This window comes from Alnus glutinosa, chromosome 1 (assembly GCF_958979055.1).
Source record: "Alnus glutinosa chromosome 1, dhAlnGlut1.1, whole genome shotgun sequence".
Taxonomy (NCBI): domain Eukaryota; kingdom Viridiplantae; phylum Streptophyta; class Magnoliopsida; order Fagales; family Betulaceae; genus Alnus; species Alnus glutinosa.
The window spans coordinates 21,324,295-21,343,884 of NC_084886.1; the positions used below are offsets into that span (position 1 = coordinate 21,324,295).

At 37.2% G+C, this 19,590-nt stretch overlaps 1 pseudogene; it reads left to right on the forward strand.

The window, feature by feature from the left end:
- The first annotated feature begins 9,906 nt into the window (after positions 1–9,906).
- On the forward strand, positions 9,907–10,336 carry LOC133853387 (mitochondrial ATP-independent inner membrane protease subunit 1a-like; annotated as a pseudogene).
- Positions 10,337–19,590: the final 9,254 nt, after the last annotated feature.

The window sequence follows — 19,590 nt, forward strand, 5'->3', positions numbered from 1 at the left end:
TTTTTTTTAAAAAAAGGGTAGGGTTTAAAACCCACATACTGGCATAGTTGTCCTGAAGCGTAATCTGGGCCAGAACTTTAGGAAAGAACTGGACTGATTCAATCTGGGCCAAGAGACCTGTGAATGACTAGTTTCTTGCCTTAGAAAAATTCGTGCTCGGCACAGATTGGTCTAGTCAATTTCATTAGGCCGACTCTGCAGGGCCCTAACATCCATATAAAATTTCTGCTGGCCCATCACACGGTGGATGATGCCATAAAAAAAAAAATTAATTAATTAATTAATTTTTTTTTTTTTTTTTGTTCTCCTTCCTTAAGCTGGGGTAGCGAAAAACACCACTAAAAAAAAAAAAAAGTTATTATAGTTGCACTTTTTAAAGGTGTCAAACTTTCCATGTTTCAGCTAAGGGCATTCACAATTAGCTTTAAAAAATCTCTAAATTTAACTCTAAAAATTTATTTTTTGTTAATTTCGCTACTCACTTTTTAAAGCTATTAAATTTTTCTCAACTTTAAATAAATACTATTTTTTATTGATAAAGTTAACTACTAAAAACATTCAATTCATTAAATTCAAGTTAAGCCAAATATTTTGAAGCATTCAATTCAAAAAATAATATTAATAAATTTTAAATATTTAATTTTTTTCTCTTTAAATTTAAGGGTAAATGTATTATAAATTCCTCAGTTAACGTACGATTTAAAATCACTCTTTCACTTTTTAAAAATCAACCTTTACTCCTTAAGTTTTTCGCAAATTTGAAAGATATCATTCCGTGAGTTTTCCGTCTAATTTTTCGACATTCGTTAGTGCCACATCAATATTTTTGTCACATCACCTTAAAATAATATTTTTTATTGTATTCAATATAAAAAGAAAAATCTAATAAAGAAAAATCTTTTTTTTCTTTTTTTTTTTCTTTTTTTTTTTTTTTTTTTTAAAAAAAAAAGTACCTAGCACCATCCCCACCAGTGAGGGTGCCCCATTCAAGCCACCCCTGGTGGTTGGGGCCATGTATGTGTTGTGATTCCCTGTTGTAGGAAGTCGAGGGACTTGAAAATGAGAAAGAAATTACACCTTTATGTTGAAGAAGATGAGTTGGAGATTAGTGGCAATTTGTTGAATTGTCTAGTAGATATGTATGTCAAGTGTGGGGAAATGAAGAAATCAGAGGAGCTTGTGGCTAGATGTAAATCTGAGCTTGTTTTGTGCACTACATGGGTCAGCGGGTAGTGTTGTTCAATACCCATCGAGTCATTGACCGAACAAACTACGGAAATGGCTCTCCTCCATGTGTGAATGTTTACTTATTTGTTTGTCTTTGCAATGGAACATAAAACTAGGATTTTAGTTTTCAACAATGAGAGAATCAAAATCATGACATTAAGTTGAGCAGACCTCTCCTGAGAACCATTTTTGAGTTGGCTTTCAATAAGGGTGTTCCATATTATAGTCTCCAAGTCGTGTGTTTGGCTTAAAATACGCAGGAGAAGAAGCGAAAAATCATGGGGATGAAAGAGTTTTCTCAGGCAATAACGACAATAGAGAATCATAGTGGATACGTGGCCTTGACCACCGGTGGGGGTGGTCGTCAATAGGATTGTCAATTTTTTACACGATTCGAAAATTCGACACGAACACGATACGAAATTATAGGGTTTGGGTTTAGGCTAAACGGGTTATTATTGGCACATATATTCCTAATCAAAATTCAAAACCCATTTAAAAAACAATTGAGTCATGTCAAGTCGCAACGACCCATTAACTAAACGGGTTAATCGTGTCGTGTCGGATAACCCGGCTTATAATCGTGTCATGTTCGAATTTCGTGTTTCAATCCGATTAGCTAATTGTGTTGAGTTCAGGTTGGCTGGTCAAACAGGTTGACCCGAACTCGACATGATTATCCGTTTTACCAACCCTAGTCGCCAGCCACCCTAAGGGAGCACCCCTATTGGTGGGGATGGTGTTGGGTACTTTTGTTTTCCTCTTTTTTTAATTCTTTCTTTCTTTTCTTTTCTTTTCTTTTCTTTTTTTAAAAAAAACGATTTTTCTTTTTTAGATTTTCTTTTTAGATTTTAGTTTATAATACAATAAAAAAAAAAATAACGGATGTCGAAAGATTGGAAAACTCACAGAAGGACCTCTTTTAAATTCGCAAAAAAATACTAAGCAGTAAAAGATGATTTTTAAAAAGTAAATGAGTAATTTCAAATTGCGTGTTTACTCATGAATTTATCATATATTTACCCTAGATTTAAAGAGAGATTCTGGCATATGTTAAATTTAACTTTTGATATAAAGTTTATTAAATGATAGTTTTTGTGTGTCTTGTTAAAAATTTAAAGAGCTCATTGTGAGTGCTCTTATGTCTTTATATTTTTAGGTCTAGATGCTTATATTTGGATAGGTTCGATTTTCTTCTTTTGAGATCTTATTGAGAAGATGAACTCAAAATATACATATGACGTTATTAAGATATCTCCACTTTCTAAGAAATTTCATTATTACTTTTCCAAAAAGAGAAAAAGAAAAAAAGGAGCTGGAGTTTTGCAACTTATTCTTCTTCAATGGAACATATGAGCGATATGTTATGGTCGGTGTACAGATCCGTGTAATTATGTGCTAATTAATGAGTAATGCCATATTAGTTATAAGGGAGATAGGATCAAGTGCAAAATAATCTTGTTGGATCAATTCAAATGTCATAATGTCTTCAAATATATGATAATTTTTACCTCTCAATTCTGATATTTAAGAATATTTTAAAATCAAATTCTTTGACAATCAAAGTAGTACGAATACCACAATCAACTAGTAAGAAAGAGGGATAAATTTCCACTTCCCCATCATAACAAAAGAAAGAAAAAAAGATCAGGTTTAAAATTTCTCCCACTTGGCCTTTATTAGACACCTCTAGACTTCCTAAAACAATTTTGAACTGATAATCAATACCTTTTTCTTAGAATGTTTTGTAGATACTAGGATTCTTGAGTGTTACTGAATAGTTTGTGCTAATTGTGTAATCACTGATCAAATATGGCACAAAATTGGCATGAACCGTGTCTGTCCGAATATGATAACCACAGTGATAACAAATTAATAACAAGAAAAATATTAGACCTACAATTATTTTACAATTTGTTAACACGTATCGATATGTTATTGGAGGGTATTATTATTACTATTATTATATTATGTGATTGACGTGGCTCTAATCACATGTTGATACATGACAGCAAGTTGTAAAAGATTTGTAGGAGTTACATTACTCTAATAAAAAAACACAACTATATTATTAAAAAAAAAAAAAAAAAAAACTCAACTATAGTTTAAATCACCGTAGATCATTGCATAAAAATGTATACTTTGCAAAGGAAATGACATCGGATAGACGAGTAAAATATAAGAAGGGAAAAGTACACATAACCCCCTCAAACTACCACTCAATTGTCAATGTACCTCATAAACTACCAATTGTGTCAATCTCCCCCCTTAAACTACCACAAAATGTCAATGTCCTCCCTAAGACCAACAAAAAGACAAAAATGACCCTAATTTTTTTTGAATAAGACAAAAATGTCCTCATAAATTCAAAAAAATTAAAAATAAAACTAAAAAACTTTTAAAAAAAAATTAAAAAAAATTAAATAAAAAAAGAAATTTTTTTTTTTTAAAAAAAAGAACTAATTTTTTAATTTTTAAAAAAAGTAAACAAAAAATAATTGATTTTTTTTTTTTTTAAAAAAAAAAAACAAATGAAAAAAACAAAAAAGAAAAGCCAGTTTTTATTAAATTAAAAAACGAAAAATAACAAATTTTTTTAAAGAAAAAAAACAAAAAAACAAAAAATAACTGAAATTTATTTATTTTAAAAAAAATAAAACAAATGAAAAAAAAAACCAGTTTTTATTAAATTAAAAAACGAAAAAGAACATTTTTTTTAAAGGAAAAAAAAACGAAAAAAAAAAATAATAACTGAAATTTATTTATTTATTTTTTAAAAAATAAAACAAATGAAAAAAAAAAACAGTTTTTATTAAATTAAAAAAACGAAAAAGAACAATTTTTTTTTTAAAAAAAAATGAAAATTATTATTTAAAAAAAATAATAAAAAACAGTTTTAATTTTTTAATTTTTTTTGGAATAATTTTTTGTTATTTTATATTTTTTTAATAATTTTTTTTAGTTTTTATTTTATTTTAATAATTTTATGAAGGGCATTTTTGTCATTAGGGGGACATTGACATTTTCTGGTAGTTTAAGGGGGGAGATTGACACAATTGGTAGTTTGGGGGGTACATTAACAATGATGTGGTAGTTTGAGGGGGTTATGTGTACTTTTCCCATATAAGAATAGAAGCTTATATGGAAACGCTTTGACAAACACCTTAAAGTTAAGAATCATTTTAGAGCAGTCAAACTTAGAAAATCAATCTTCAAGTGTACAAGGAAATCACACTTACAACACCTTTGTAACGGACTCTTCCGTGTACCAGACAAGCAACCCACTTGCCTCCACCGCAGAAGCTCCAAAATCTCATGGCAATTCTTTTTTTTGATCTCTTTTACTGAAACTTTGATAAAATTCAAGTTGTTGACTGTGAGCACTGTGGTATGATAAAAACAACTCAAATAGAATAATCAATGAAAGCTCTCAACAGAGTATGTCTTAGCTCACAAAGAAACAACAAAGGCTAACCACTCTATCAAGTGGCTTTAGCAAAATTCTGATCATGCTTAGTGATCCTAAAATAAGCAAAAGATAAAAAAAAAAAAAAAAATCCTACAACTGAATGTTGGAAACTATCTAATCCATGTAGGTCACGAAGCAGTGTTAGGACACATAAGCAGTCCCATCGATCGGACGCCTCTAGTGTTTCTTGTGTATCATCAATATATTATTAAAGGCATATGGACGCATTGCTAACGATGTTGCTGACGGAGCACTCTAGAAGTCCTCACGTCACGACGTCTTGCTCTAACACTCTCTGTAAGTCTTCTAAAACATCCACGTTAATATGGCTTGCTAACGCCCTTAATTAATGAAGAGGCTCTCTAGAGTGCTTCTGGATCAGATGCATCAGGACGGACTTGTTGGCCCAATTGTTGATGACAGCTTAGTACTTCTACAATTCAACTCTAGATTATAAAACCAAAACACCTAACTGTTAACAAGACTTACCATGAGTGCTAAATATTGCATATATGGACTCCTTAATTTGTATTTATTAAACCTTTAGTTTTGTTATTTTTTAATGTTTTTGATTAGTTTTGGGTATTTTAGTATTTTGCAGGTCATTGAGAGAAAACAATAGCTTTAAGGTGAAAAATGCAAAGTTTGAAAGAAATCACGCTTTGAGAAGACCTAGATGATGTGGTTATGTTCAACCAAATCAAGGAGATGACTAAATCGGAATTTCTCTAATTGGAGTCAAAATCGGATTAGATTAAATTTCAAATTCTGCACATGTTATAGTATTTTGGCCATAACCTTCAGTTCAAATATCAGATTAATGTGAATCAAGTGGCATTGGAAAGCTAACTCAAAGTGTTACAAATTATTGTGAAATAGGATTTTCCTAATTCGGACGTCTGCTATGACAAAATTGTCCCACAATAAAAGAACACAAATCTGGACGAATTTGGAGTCTTTTTTCTTCTTGGATTGAGTTTTGAGTCTCTTACTCAAACTAGAAGATTAACCTCCGATTTAACTAGAAATTATAGGGCTTTTAGGATTTGTTTTCTCCCTATAAATAGACCTCTAAGCCTCAAGAAAAAAGGGTGAGAAGCTAGAGACCAAATATATTCTTTTCTTTTTAGTTTAGTTATTCTTTAGGGTAGGTTTTTATTTTTAATAATCACGTGTAGCTAGATTTTCAACTAAAGTTGAGGATGAAGCCTCATCAATGAAGAACAACAGCACTTTCATGTAAGTTTTTATTGTCCGATTTTATTGGGTTTTATATTTCAATTGTTTTACTTCTTTTCAATGTGTGGAATGATTCTTGGATATCTTTTGTGATTCAATGATACATTTGATGATTTGAGGTAATTTTACATAATTGATTGCTTGATTTTTATTTATAAAACAATTGGATATCCCTTGTGATTTATTCTACGGATACAATTGATGTTTTGATTTAAATTGGATATCTTGTTGTGATTTACGGATACACTTGATAATTTAATTTAAATTGGATTTCTCTTGTGATTTGTGTAAAGAATGGATACATGGGATGTTTTGATTAACTGTTTAAAGCATAGTAAAACATACCTAGGATTTTAATTGTGAGAACTTCAGATTAATATTGATGAACATGGAGTATGTTGTTATGATTCGGTGAGTGTGGATTCTCAAACCTTAGTATCTTTCTTTTGTTTTTTTTTTTTTTTTTTTTTTTTTTTTTTTATTTATGTTTTTTTTTTCTTTTATTTATCAAAATCAAATTTCTTTTGGAATTAGGTTAAGATTTAATTAGTTTAGAAACAAAATTACTCTTTAAAAACACAATTCCTTGTGGGATCGACCTCGCACTTGCAAAACACTTTATTGCAAACGATTCGTGCACTTGCGAATACATTTAAAGTTCACATCAACTTACAACCCTTGTTTTGATCACCGAATAAGCTAACATAAAACCTAACAAACTTTCTCTTTGGCAAGTCAATGACAAAACCAATAAACAAAAATTACAAGTAAACAAAATCAAACTTTACATTATCCCAACCCAAGCCTATCAAACCACTCACTAGACTTGATTGAAATTTTGAAAGGTTGTATTTTGTACCTGTTTTTTTTTAAATGATAAACAAATTGATTTCGTTCATTGAGAATTTGAAAAAAAAAAAAAAAATTAACCTTAGAAGGATCAACATAATCATCAATGCTCAATCTACATGTAATATCCAATGAATAGATAACTCAACTAGGCAAGTCCAACATGAGTATCAAATGCATAAGTTGTCACAAAAAAGTTGGATTCCAACCCCACACATCATGCACTCATAAAATTAAGGGGTAATTACCTTTTACCCCATGAACTACCACTTTGATCATAAAAGAGCATTCAACTACTAATTTTGCTCATGTTCCCTCCTTCTGTCAGTCATACCCGTTAATTCGGACGGTCAATGGGTCATGTGCGCATCACGTGCATTTTTAATGATTTTTCTTCCTCTTTTGCCCTCACAGTAAAGAACCCAACCTGAACTCGATCCTCACCTCCCTAGTCAACTCAGCCATGTTCACCGCGTACAACTTCACCACCATCGACTCTGACTCACAGGACACCGGCTACGACCTCTTCCAAAGAATCCAGAAACTTCCGGAACTGAATCCCAGCCCCACCCAAGGCCGACCCCAACGCTCAAAGCCGACAATACTTGATTGGCAAACCCAATACCGAAACCGAGCAAAAGTCAGCCGACAATGAGCATCCATACCGCTTGGGCAAAGCCATTGACGATAGCACTGGCGAAGAAGAGCACACCACCGAACAGCATGGACAACTTTCGTCCGAATTTACGTGTCACAGTGGACGCACCAATCGATGAGATGAGAGCAACCAAATACAGCGACGACGTGAACGTGGTCAAGGTCTCACTGTCATATTGGCAGTATTGGTTTTTGGATTGCACCGCATGCTTCTTCCGGTACACCGCCAGGAAGAACTTCTTCACGAACGGGTCCATGGACGTGACCCCACCTATCAAAAACCAAAAGAACACATAAAAAATCGTCACCAACAATGTATATATATATTATATATATCAAACATTTCATCAAGATTTGGCTCTTTACCAGAAATTCCAATATTGTAGCCAAAAATTAAACCCCTCATGGCGCGTGGAAGATCATCCCAGCGATGAACTGGTGGGTGACGAACCCAGAGGCGACGGAGTGAAAACCAAAGTCTACTCACAATAAAACTACTAGCAACCCAACAAATAGCACTTAGCAGAGCAACCAAGGATCCGGCTTTCACATCCAAACAGACGTAAAACACGGAATAGATCAAAGCAAACAAGAACCCAGCATTCAAAGCCCGAATAACATTATTCCCAAACAGAGAAAACTTGATAAACATTTTGTATTGGTGATAGCAAAACGGACTCTATTCGTGGTGCTCAAAACAGAGGCAAACAGAGGAAGATTAGAAAGTGCACGATGAAGGCAGTTGAGTTAATTATTTAATCTAAAACATGGACCATTGTTGCAGTAACTGCTGACCAACAAAACAAAGTTCTAAGATCCATGAAATGTTGGACCTCAGGAACATCATTTTTGTTTTGCCGAATGATCCAAGCGATTGCTCTATTAGTACATTTTTTTTTTTCTGATATTACTTAATGTGGAGATTCTGGGATTTCCTTTTGCTTAATTGATAATTGTTTTGTAGTGGTTATACGTGCAGGCAGCTTCCTCTCAAATAGTTATATTTGTAAGCTCTCAGTTATGAATTTGCACTGCTCTATGGTTGCATGTTCCGTTTAGTATGCTAACATTCGCAATTGTTTTTCTTTTTATTATGGGAACCTTGGGATTAGTGGAGGAAGGAAAAGTTGCAAGTTTTCTTTTGGCTACAACTGGCATTTTTAAGTTACGTTATTCAATCATGAAGAAGAGGATGCTATTAGAAGTACGTTAGTGGTTTTGGGTTAGTCAAGTCACTTCTTTTAAGGAGATGAAGGTGATCATCATAATATATGTCTTAAGATTACAAAGGTGCTCTCCATGTCCCACTTCCCACTTGAGAATTAACCAGTGTAACACAATTTTGGCATGAATTTTACAAAGGTGCCTCATGAATGTCATATTCTCCTGAAAACGTAAGATCTGAAGCTCTGTAGACAATAAGCATTGCACTTGAGAAGTATTCATGGTTGTTGTCTATTTGATATCGAATATCTTCATGTTGTAAGAACCAACAAAAGCTATCTGCAAACGCAAATCATGCAAAGTTGGTTAAATTACGTACAATAACATGTGACAGAAAACAAGATGGTCGGTGGGCTTCTAACTTGGATTCAGACACACACCGGATGATACATCGTACCCATGCATCTGCAGGAGCCGAAATGCTAACGAGTCTTTAAATAGCTGTGCTTCAATTGAATTGCTTGGTTTTTCCCATGATTCTTGATTCAGGTAATTCCTGAAAGTTATGTTCAACAAAGAGCCAATGGTTTTTCATGCACTATATATGTTATCTTGTACTGAAAGCTGATTGATTTCTTAAGAAAAGGATAAATATATAAATTTATGTGCACTTTTGTTACCTGTAAACTTGTGCCAAAACTTCTTCCGTCTCTTGGACGAAATGCTCAGCCAGGCCCAACCTGAACAACTGGTTGACCATGCAAAGCCTTATGAGCTCTTCATCGATGGGATAGGTTGCTGGAACTGCCATAAAAATCAGCTTTTATAACGAAAAAGAAAAAGAGAAAGGAGAATTGAAACTGGTAGAAGTCATAAAGGTGGAGAAGCTTATAATTTCTAACCTCCACTATCACATCTTTGAACTAGTGATAGTAAATAAGCCAATGGGAATATCTCGTGCCATGGTGGGCAGAAATATACGCGGATCCATCATCTGTACTACAAGCGTATAACAAGAACCCGTGGTGAATACGTGGCAATTCACGACATTAGTCTGCATGTAGTGAACGCGTGGCAATTCACGTGGCCATGTACTCTTTTAACCTGAGCCATCTCCCCCCCGTTCATCTCCAACTCAATTAGATTGTTCACTGTTTCCCTTTACTCATCCAAGCTCCTCTTCAACGCCACTAGACCCTCCACCATAGCTTATTAATTAATAATGGCCTCTCTTTTTCAAACCTTCACAAGTCGTCAACAATGGAAGCAAGAAGCAAGTTTGTTGACAAACTAAAAGAGAGATGGGACTGAGGAAGCTGTGGCAGCATAGGAGCATAGTCAGAGAAGCATGGTATCAAACCATGGCCGTGGCAACGTTCTTCTGCGGCCTCCACGTCACCAACACTTACCTCTACATCGTTGGCTTGCTAAGTGAAAGAACCTAAATCCTCGTTATGCCTCTGCGGACAAGGTGGAAATGATAATCTGGTGCGTGCAGGCCTACGGTCCCAGCATGCTCCCGACCTTCAATGCTGGAAAGTTGATCTCTTCCTGGTTGATTGTCTCTCCACTCTGTTTGGCAAGGTGGGCCACGGAGATGTCGTCCTTGTACGGTCCCCTGTGAATCCTCAGAAGCTGTTGGCCAAGCGCTTGTTGGGGATGCAGGGTGATTCTGTCACTTATGTTGTGGACCCTAAGAACAGTGATAGGACCGAGACTGTTGTGGTATGATCAATGTCACTCTCTTTTTTTCTTGGGTTTTCAGATTGGGTTTTGTTTTGCTAATTTGGTTTTATGTTTTCTGTTCCTTATTGCCCCGTGGAAGGCAAAATACTCTTGTGGACACGTATCAGAAAACTTTTCCTTGCAGACTCTTGCGGAGGACTTGGTGCTGAGGAAGTGAGAACGGTGATCGGATGACTTATTGTTGTTGTTGTTTGTGGAGGACTTTGTGGCTTCACTACCCTCTTGTGGGCGCAATTTGTATGAACGATGACAAGAACCGTGAGAGCGACTTGCACACGATCGGAGAGTTCTCGATGTCGGGGGTGGGGGGGGGGGGGGGGGGGGTGTGGGGTTGAGTTTCGAAGGTTTGATTCTTCCGAATTGTGCATGAGTGAAAGAAGAGCTGGAGCTTAGCTTAGCGTTTGGAGAGTCAGAAAGTTGAAGAGAGAAAGTGAAAGAAAGTTAAAATGACTGGTTTATCATTGAAAAGAAGGCTGAAGAGTCTTCTCTGCCAACCCATATGGAGAAAAGCGTTGTAATGGAGGGAGAAAGAGAGAGAGAGTGAGAGGACTGAGGGAATGAGGGTAAAAGAGGAAGAAAAATCATTAAAAATGCACGTGATGTGCACGTGACCCATTGACCGTCCGAATTAATTGGTATGACTAACGGAAAGGGGGAAAAGGAGCAAAATTGGTAGTTGAATGCTCTCTTATAGTCGAGGTGGCAGTTCATGGGGGAGTGTTGACAGTGAGTGGTAGTTCATGGGGGCAAAAGGTAATTACCCCTAAAATTAATCATTGAGACCATGAGTTACGTGTAGTAAGTGAAACATTTCACAAGCAAGATTAAAACCTAAGTTTAGTGAGGAGTTAGGCTTTGATATGAAACCTCACATGTGAATTAGACAAACCCTCTTAACCAAAATTCAAACCTTATGGGTAGGAACTAGACACACTTATAGACCAATTCCCCTTTAGTCTTAGCACTATTTGAAACCATGTCCATTTGGTTGCTTAGACTTTTTCCGTAATGATGTATACACTGACTGCTTTTATAAGGATTTTGGGTTCAATTTCTAAAAGTACAATGTTCACCCTTTGCCCATGCTTAGTAACATCAGTGTTAGTTTGTGATTGGCTACATTCTGTTGGACAAAATCACGTCTATGTAATGATGCTTATTATACAGGGATGCTGTTTTTATTCAGAGTCTACACTTCAGTTTTGAGCTTCAAAGAAGACTCTGTGCAGAATTCAAAGCAGTTAGTTCAGTTCTCTTGCAATCGTCCAGACGAAGCGTTATACCATCTGGACGCTCAACTGTCCAAGCATCATTTGTCCGGACGACGAGAACTTTTGGTCTAAACTTTCCCCTGTGTCAAAAAGCTTCGAACTGTTCGAAGTTGCATCCATTTGGACGTTTCAGCAACACGTCCGGACGCCGTTCAGTGTTCGACCAGCTTTGAGATTTCTTTTCAAAACACAGATTTGGGAAGATAGTTGCAACCATCCAGACGATGTGTGTTCCTGTCTAGATGCGCTCATTCATAAGGCAAGTCGTGCATTCAAAGTTCAACTGTCCGGACGACAATCTTCATGGTCCGGACGCTCAAGCTTTATATATGAAAATTGCGTGCATCAGATCAACCATCCGGATGACAGCTATTATGGTCTAAATGCGCCAAGCCTTGATATGGAAATTGCATGCAGCTAAAGTGCAACTGTCCGGACGCTAAGGCAACACCGTCTGAACGCGGCTCAATTCAGGAAGGAATTTCAGCGAATTTGGAAAGCCGATCGCACAGTTGTCCGTCCATATGCCTTTTGTCTACCGTCCGGACGGCGCCTAGGAAAACCTAATCAGACACGATTTAGGTCTTCTATAGCCTATAAATCGAGGCTTCTAGGCTTGAGAATTGTAAGAATTCAGTATTGAATTCTATAGAGCTTAGAGAGTTTATTGTGAGGGTTATTGTGCTAAAGCATCCTCTTTGAAGCCGTTGCCAAGTGCTGTTGCTGTGCTGGACTGAAGTCTATCTTAGGGGTTGGCCCTAAAGTAAATGATTCGATTGAAGTCCCCTTCAAGTAGGTGACTTGGTTGGGAAGCATTCGTGTTGAGTTACACGTCAGATGCTAGATACGATCGCTGCATCGGGTATGTGAGTGTTACTGTCTATGTACTAGCTTTGTCTTTTGAATAGTGGATATTCTAGGTTTGGCTGCCCCAGAGTGGTTTTTCTTTTAATTGAGTTTCCACTCAAAATATCTGTCTCTTTATTTTTCGCATTTTGATATTTTGTTGCACACTATTGCACACTTGTTAAATTAGAAGCCCTTTAATTTTCATTTGGTATTAGAGCGGGTACACTCCGTTTAAAGGATTTAATTCCTAAGTGTGATCCTAATCTCTTTGTGACTTATATTTTTGATTACACCTTTTATCATGGATTTCTCTCAGTTATCTGAAGAAAATTATGATATTGAGCTCTCTAAAGTTTTCGTTAAATTGGATAAAATGGTTTCTCCAAAAGAGCTGAAGAAGGTGAAGCAAGAAAAATAGTCTTTGATTATTAAATTATCTGAATTACATGTTTTGATTGACTCTTTGAAATATGAGAATACCATGCTATTTGACATTATTGATACACTTGAGAATAAATTAAAAGAATCTGAAAATCTCTTGAAAAAAATTCTCTAGTGATAATTTAAAGAGCATGTTTTGTATTCTTTCAGATATTTCCAACAAGCCTGATTTAATCGTTGATGATTTAAGTACTTCTACTTCATTTGCTTCTGATTTTGAATTAGATTTTGTTGATATTAAGCCTGTGATAGTATATGCAGCTTGTCCTGAAAATTTTTGCTTAGATAATTGTGTGAAGCCTAACTCCAAGGATTCAGGAACACAAGGTAAGTTTGTTCTTATTTGTCATCACTGTGGGAAGATTGGTCATATTAGACCAAAGTGTTATCTGTTAAAATCCCACAGACCTTGGAAGAAGCAGGAGGATTTCAAAAGAAGCTATATTGAGAAAACCTCTTCAAATAAATATTTCCCTCCCCATAAGAGGCATATATCTTAAAGAGGTAAGGATTTTGTTATTTGTGAAAATGCTAATCTTAAATTTGTAGAGCCTTTCAAGAAGCATTCAGCAAACGAAGTCAGCCTACCTGCTATCATTGTGGTGTCTCTGGACACATCAGGCCACACTGTCCTCAGATCCGACATTAGTAGTCTTGGATTAGGAAAACGGAGCAAAAGACAGGTAAGTCTAGCTCTAAACCTTCCAAGCCTCATCATGGTTCTCGACAACAACAACATTATCCTCAAAAGGGTTCTCCCTCATACGGTCACAGTGGTAAGTAGGTCACACCAAAGCCAAATGCTTCAAAGTGAAGCCTCACAAGCCTAAGAAGAATCAGACCAATGCAGGGCTTGTCAACATGATGAAGAGTGTCCTTGTCAGACTGATCAATTTGGACATGGCTCACACCCCTGCCTCACAGGTAGAGAATGTATGGGTAAGTGAAAAACGGAAATTGACTTCTAAAAATAAAAGGCAAGTGTGTGCTTAAAGTGTTAACAAAAATAACAATGCGGAAAATAAACAACACAAGAATTTTTGTTAACGAAGTGGAAACTCAAGATGAGAAAAACCACTCAGGGGCAGCCAAACCCAGGATATCCACTATTCAGAAGACAAGACTAGATACAAAGTAGTAACACTCACATTCCTCTAACGTGTAACCCAACATGAACGCCTCCTAACCAGGTGATAAGTCTTGAATTATTCGATTCAAGACCCCTTAATTTGCATTTGTTAGACCTAGTTTATGTTATATATATAACGTTTTATTGTAGTTTAGTGTTTTGTCTTATTTTCAGGTCTTAATTGAAATCTAGTTCAAAACACCTGAATTAGACCTCAAAATACATCAAGGGCGATTTGGTCATTTCCAGAGTTCAAAGTTGCTCCTGCCAAGTGAAGAATCGGCAAAGGAAAATCGATCGATCGACTTTATAATCGATCGATCGAATCATCAGTCGAAGAAAAATCGATCGTGTGAAATGCGATCGATCGAGACAGGGCAACCACGAATGCGATCGAGCAAAATGAGATCGATCGACTTTATAATCGATTGATCAAATTTGGATATTTTCGGAACAATTTGGAACAACGTTGACATGTCACTCTTCCTTGATATTTTAAATATCTTAGATATTTTCTAGATATTTTTAGATATTTTCTAGATATTTTTTAGATATTTTTAGATATTTTCAGATATTTCCAAAATATCTTAGATATTTCCAAATATTTCTTATCCTATCTTATCTTATCCTATTCTATCCTATCTTATCTTATCCTATCCTATCCTATCTTATCCTATCATATCTCTTATCTTATCTCTTCTTTAGATATTATTTTGTAAATCTCATTATCTATATATATGAGACATGGGTGAGAGAGATAGGCATGCATCTTTTGGGAGCTTCGATTGTCTTAGGTGTATCTTAGTTAATTTTAATGCTTTTCATTTCCTTTTGTAATCCGAATTCTCTTAGATTAATATAGTGTTCTTAGTTTATTTAAATCTTGTTTTTTTTATTGCTTTCCTTTGATTTCATGCTTAAATTAGTTTACTTCATGTCTAGCTAAATTAGTTCTTAGGGTTTGATCAAAATCTTTTCAAAAAATCATGAAGTGTTCTTGATGTTCTTAGGATTTTCTAGATGTGTTTGATGATTGTTAAGGGCTAGAGGATTGCAAAATCCATACTAAAAGGTTTTGTCTTTAAGATTCCAATCCATTTATTCATGAAAAAGTGATTTGCTTGTCTATGAGTTTTCTTGGATTCATGAGTAAAATCAACGTTCTTGAAAGAGAACGATGTCTTTTGCAATGGTTCTATTTGACATGATGTGTGTTTACCTATTAGAGTCACCTTATAGGGTATGCTAGGGAACACCGGTCATTTCATACCTTTGGTAGTGTAAAACATCTTTCCATTGTAGTTTAATCTTTACATGGAATAGATCGGTGTGAAACTAGATACCTTATCATTGTGGCCTAATTAGGGTTTTCATGTATCGTGTATGCTTATTAGGATGTTTTATAAAGCAGTAAGCTAGGGAGCATCAATCCCCCACACCTTTGGTAGTATAAACGTTTTTCAATTATAGATTAATCTTTACGTGATAAGTGTTTGATGTGAAACTAGGTGCTTTATAACTACGTCCTAACGAAAGTATTTTCATGTCGAGGTCGTCGTAATGGTTGATGCCCATTATGCACTCATATCATGCATGTTAGGAAGATCCATATAGACTTTAAGCATTTCATTGGTTGAGGATTATATGAGATCAATACCCTAAGTTTTCTTTTAAGTTTGTTTTCATTTTTCGTTTTTCTTCACTTTACTTGTTGTAGCTTCAATTCTACAACCGTTACCTTTTTTTTGTTTCAAAGTTAGATTAAATACGCTCATTGAGTATCCCATTACGCAAAACAACCCCCAATCTCTGTGGTTCGATAACCCTTACTATAGTACAATTGATTCGTACTATTGCGAAGTGGTTCAATATATAAATTTAAAATCCACGTAGCCGAGTGAGCTACCACCAGGTCTCCTACCTGAAGTAGTCTTCAATGGAATCCTTTACCTTAGGGCCAACCCCTAAGATAGACTTCAGTTATAGCGCAGCAACAGCACACTCGCAATGGCTTGAGAGAGAACAAATCAGCTCAAATAACTTCACAAAATAACTCTCTAAGCTCTGAAGGAATTCAATACCGAATTCTTGCAGTTCTCAATGCCCAGGGGCCTCTATTTATAGGCTGAGGTTCAAATGGGCGACTGCTGTGAAATACTCGGGTGCCTTCCGGACGGTGGACATGGGCTGTCCGGACGGACAACTGTGCGACCAGAATTTTCGAGATTTTCGCTAAAAATCTTTCCTGTTTGAGAGCCAGGTCCGGACGGTCGCACGTCCGTTGCAAGTAATTTCCATATAAGGCTTCGTGCGTCCGGACTAAGGGGGATGGCCGTCCGGACGGTTGATCTTCAACACGCAATTTCCATATTGGTTCAGCGCGCGTCTGGACCATGATAAGCAGGTGTCCGGACGGTTGTATTTGAATTGTGATTCTTACCTTAAGGAGAAGCGCGTCCGGACGGGAATCCACGTCATTCAGACGGTTGTAGCAATCTTCCCATATTTGAACTTGGAAAGAATCTGAAGCTTGATCGAATACTGAGAGGCGTCCGAACGGGATGCTGATTCGGACGGATGTAAGCTGGAACAGAAACTTCTCGATACAATGAAGGGTCCGGACGGAAAACCATGTCGTCCAGACGGTTGATACTTGGTTTGTCTGGCGTCCGGACGGTATGGTACGTCGTCCGGACGTATGGAGTAGTGGACAGATGAGCGTCCGGACGGGACGACACGTCGTCCGGACGGCTGACAGGGAACTAGAAATCTTCTGACTTGAAAGCAGTGCAGAATCTTCTGAATAGTGAAATCCCTGTTATAAAGCACCTTTACAAACAAGTGATTTTGTCCAAAGAGAATGTAGCCAATTTCAACCTAATAGAGGTCTTCTAGAAGATTCTGCACAGTCTACAAGTAAGAGAAATCGGATCCCTTGCAGCCGTCCAGATGACGTTATATACTGTCCGGACGCCCAACTGTCCAAAGCATCATCCGTCTAGACGACGAGAATTTTCCGTCCGAATCTTCCTTTGTGCCGAGAAGCTTTGAACTGCTCCAGCTTGCATCCGTCCGGACATTTTAGCAGCACGTCTGGACGACACTCAGTGTTCGACTAGCTATGGGATTTCTTTCCAAAACACAGATATGGGAAGATCGCTGCAACCGTCCGGACCATGTGGATTCCCTTCCGAACGCTCTCATCCATAAGACAAGTATTGCATTCAAAATTCAAATGTCCAGACGCAAGGCTTCATGGTCTGGATGCAAGAGCTACTTATATGGAAATTGCGTGTATCTGATCAACCGTCCGGACCCTTCACTGAATCGAGAAGCTTCTGTTCCAGCTTGCATCCGTCCGGTTGTCTCAGCAGCCCATACGGACGCCTCTTAGTATTCGATCAAGCTTCAGATTCTTTCCAAGTTCAAATATGGGAAGATTGCTGCAACCGTCCGGACGACGTGGATTCCCGTCCGGACATGCTTCTCCTTAAGGCAAGAATCGCAATTCAAATACAACCGTCTGGACGTCTGTCAGCATGGTCCCGACGCGCGTGCATCTTATATGGAAATTGCGGATTTAACTTCAACTGTTCGGACGCCTGCCTATCATGGTCTAGACGCGCGCTAAACCGATATGGAAATTGCGTGTTGAAGATCAACCATCCTGACGGCCATCCCCCTTGGTCCAGACGCACGAAGCCTTATATGGAAATTACTTGCAATGGACGTACGACCCTCCGGACGAATGTGCTTCACCGTCCGGACGCTGCTCTCAAACAGGAAAGATTTTCAGCGAAAATCTTTGAAATTTTGGTCACACAGTTGTCTGTCCGGACGGCCCATGTCCACCGTTCGGACGGCACCCGAGTATTTCACAGCAGTCGCCCATTTGAACCTCAGCCTATAAATAGAGGCCCTTGGGCATTGAGAACTGCAAGAATTCGGTATTGAATTCCTTCAGAGCTTAGAGAGTTATTTTGTGAAGTTATTGGAGCTGATTTGTTCTCTCTCAAGCCATTGCAAGTGTGCTGTTGCTGCGCTATAACTGAAGTCTATCTTAGGGGTTGGCCCTAAGGTAAAAGATTCCATTGAAGACCCATTCAGGTAGGAGACCTGGTTGGGAAGCGTTCGTGTTGGGTTACACGTTAAAGAGCAAGGTACGGCCACTGCATCAGGGGTATGTGAGTGTTACTGCTTTGTATCTAGCTTTGTCTTCTGAATAGTGGATATCCTGGGTTTGGCTGCCCTAGAGTGGTTTTTCTCTTCTTGAGTTTCCACTTCGTTAACAAAAATTCTTGTGTTGTTTATTTTCCGTATTGTTATTTTTGTTAACACTTTAAGCACACACTTGCCTTTTATTTTTAGAAGTCAATTCATTTTTCAACCTCTATAGCTTGAATCCCTGTTTAAATAGCATCATTACATAGAAGTGATTTTATCGAACACAATGCAGCCAATTACAAACTAACAAACTCCCCCTTTGGCCATTCTGGGACAAAAATCGCTTGACCGGTTTAAAATACAATCCCGGTCCAAATAAAAATTACTCCCCCATTTTTTCACAAAAGGGACAAAGGGTAAAACAAAGTAATGAGAATCAAACACAAAAACTACTCCCCTAAATGTCTCAGAAGGACAAGGGTAAACAGAGTAATAATATCCAGGAGTTTTAAACAAGTTTAACAAAATATCCAAAAACATAGAATTCGTAAAGTCTCAAAATACACCAAAACAAAAACAAAAATCAGGATGCATCTGCCATCGGTTCATTGTCCTCATCATCACTGCTGGATGGATGATTATGCCTGAGACACTCCTGGATGTCCAGTTGGCTCCGTTCCACTCGGAGGTTGATCGAGTGAACCTCCTACTACAGAGATGAATGGGTCAGCTGCATAGTGCTTATGCTGCTATGAAATGCAGCTAAAGCCTTAATAATCTGAGCATAGCTGGCATCCTGTTGTGGAGGAGCAGTCTGTGAAGAGGGTGCCATGTCAGGAACTGCTATATGGATAGGAGGGGGCTGTGGAGCATCATCCATAAGATACTCAAACCAAAGATCATCTAACAATTTCGTAAATAGGTCAGCTAATTATTTCCTAGTGGAAACAGAGTCAACCTTTGTGACCTAATCAAGGAAATATTCCATGTGAAGATGCCTGTTGAATGACGGGAGATCAATCTTCATATCGTATTCTCTTGTTTCTCCGCCAATATAATCAAGGCGCATTCCATGACCACCATATGCACCTCTATAAATAGGACCTCCATAAGGTTCCTCTCCAAACTTGGCTTTGCCACTCTCAAAGCCTCCATATCCTACGCCACCATGCTATGCGCCTCTACGTCTAGTGGCCCCTCAGCCCAATTTGATATTCCTTATTAATACCACTTTAGCGAAGTCTTCATCGTCACTAAAATTTTCCTCACGAACCAGTGGTCAAATTATAGGATCACGAATATGGTGATGAACAGGATGCACTCATATTCTGTCATCATCCTAAGCCTTGTCATTCCCATTATTATGAAGAAGTGCTGCAGGCATT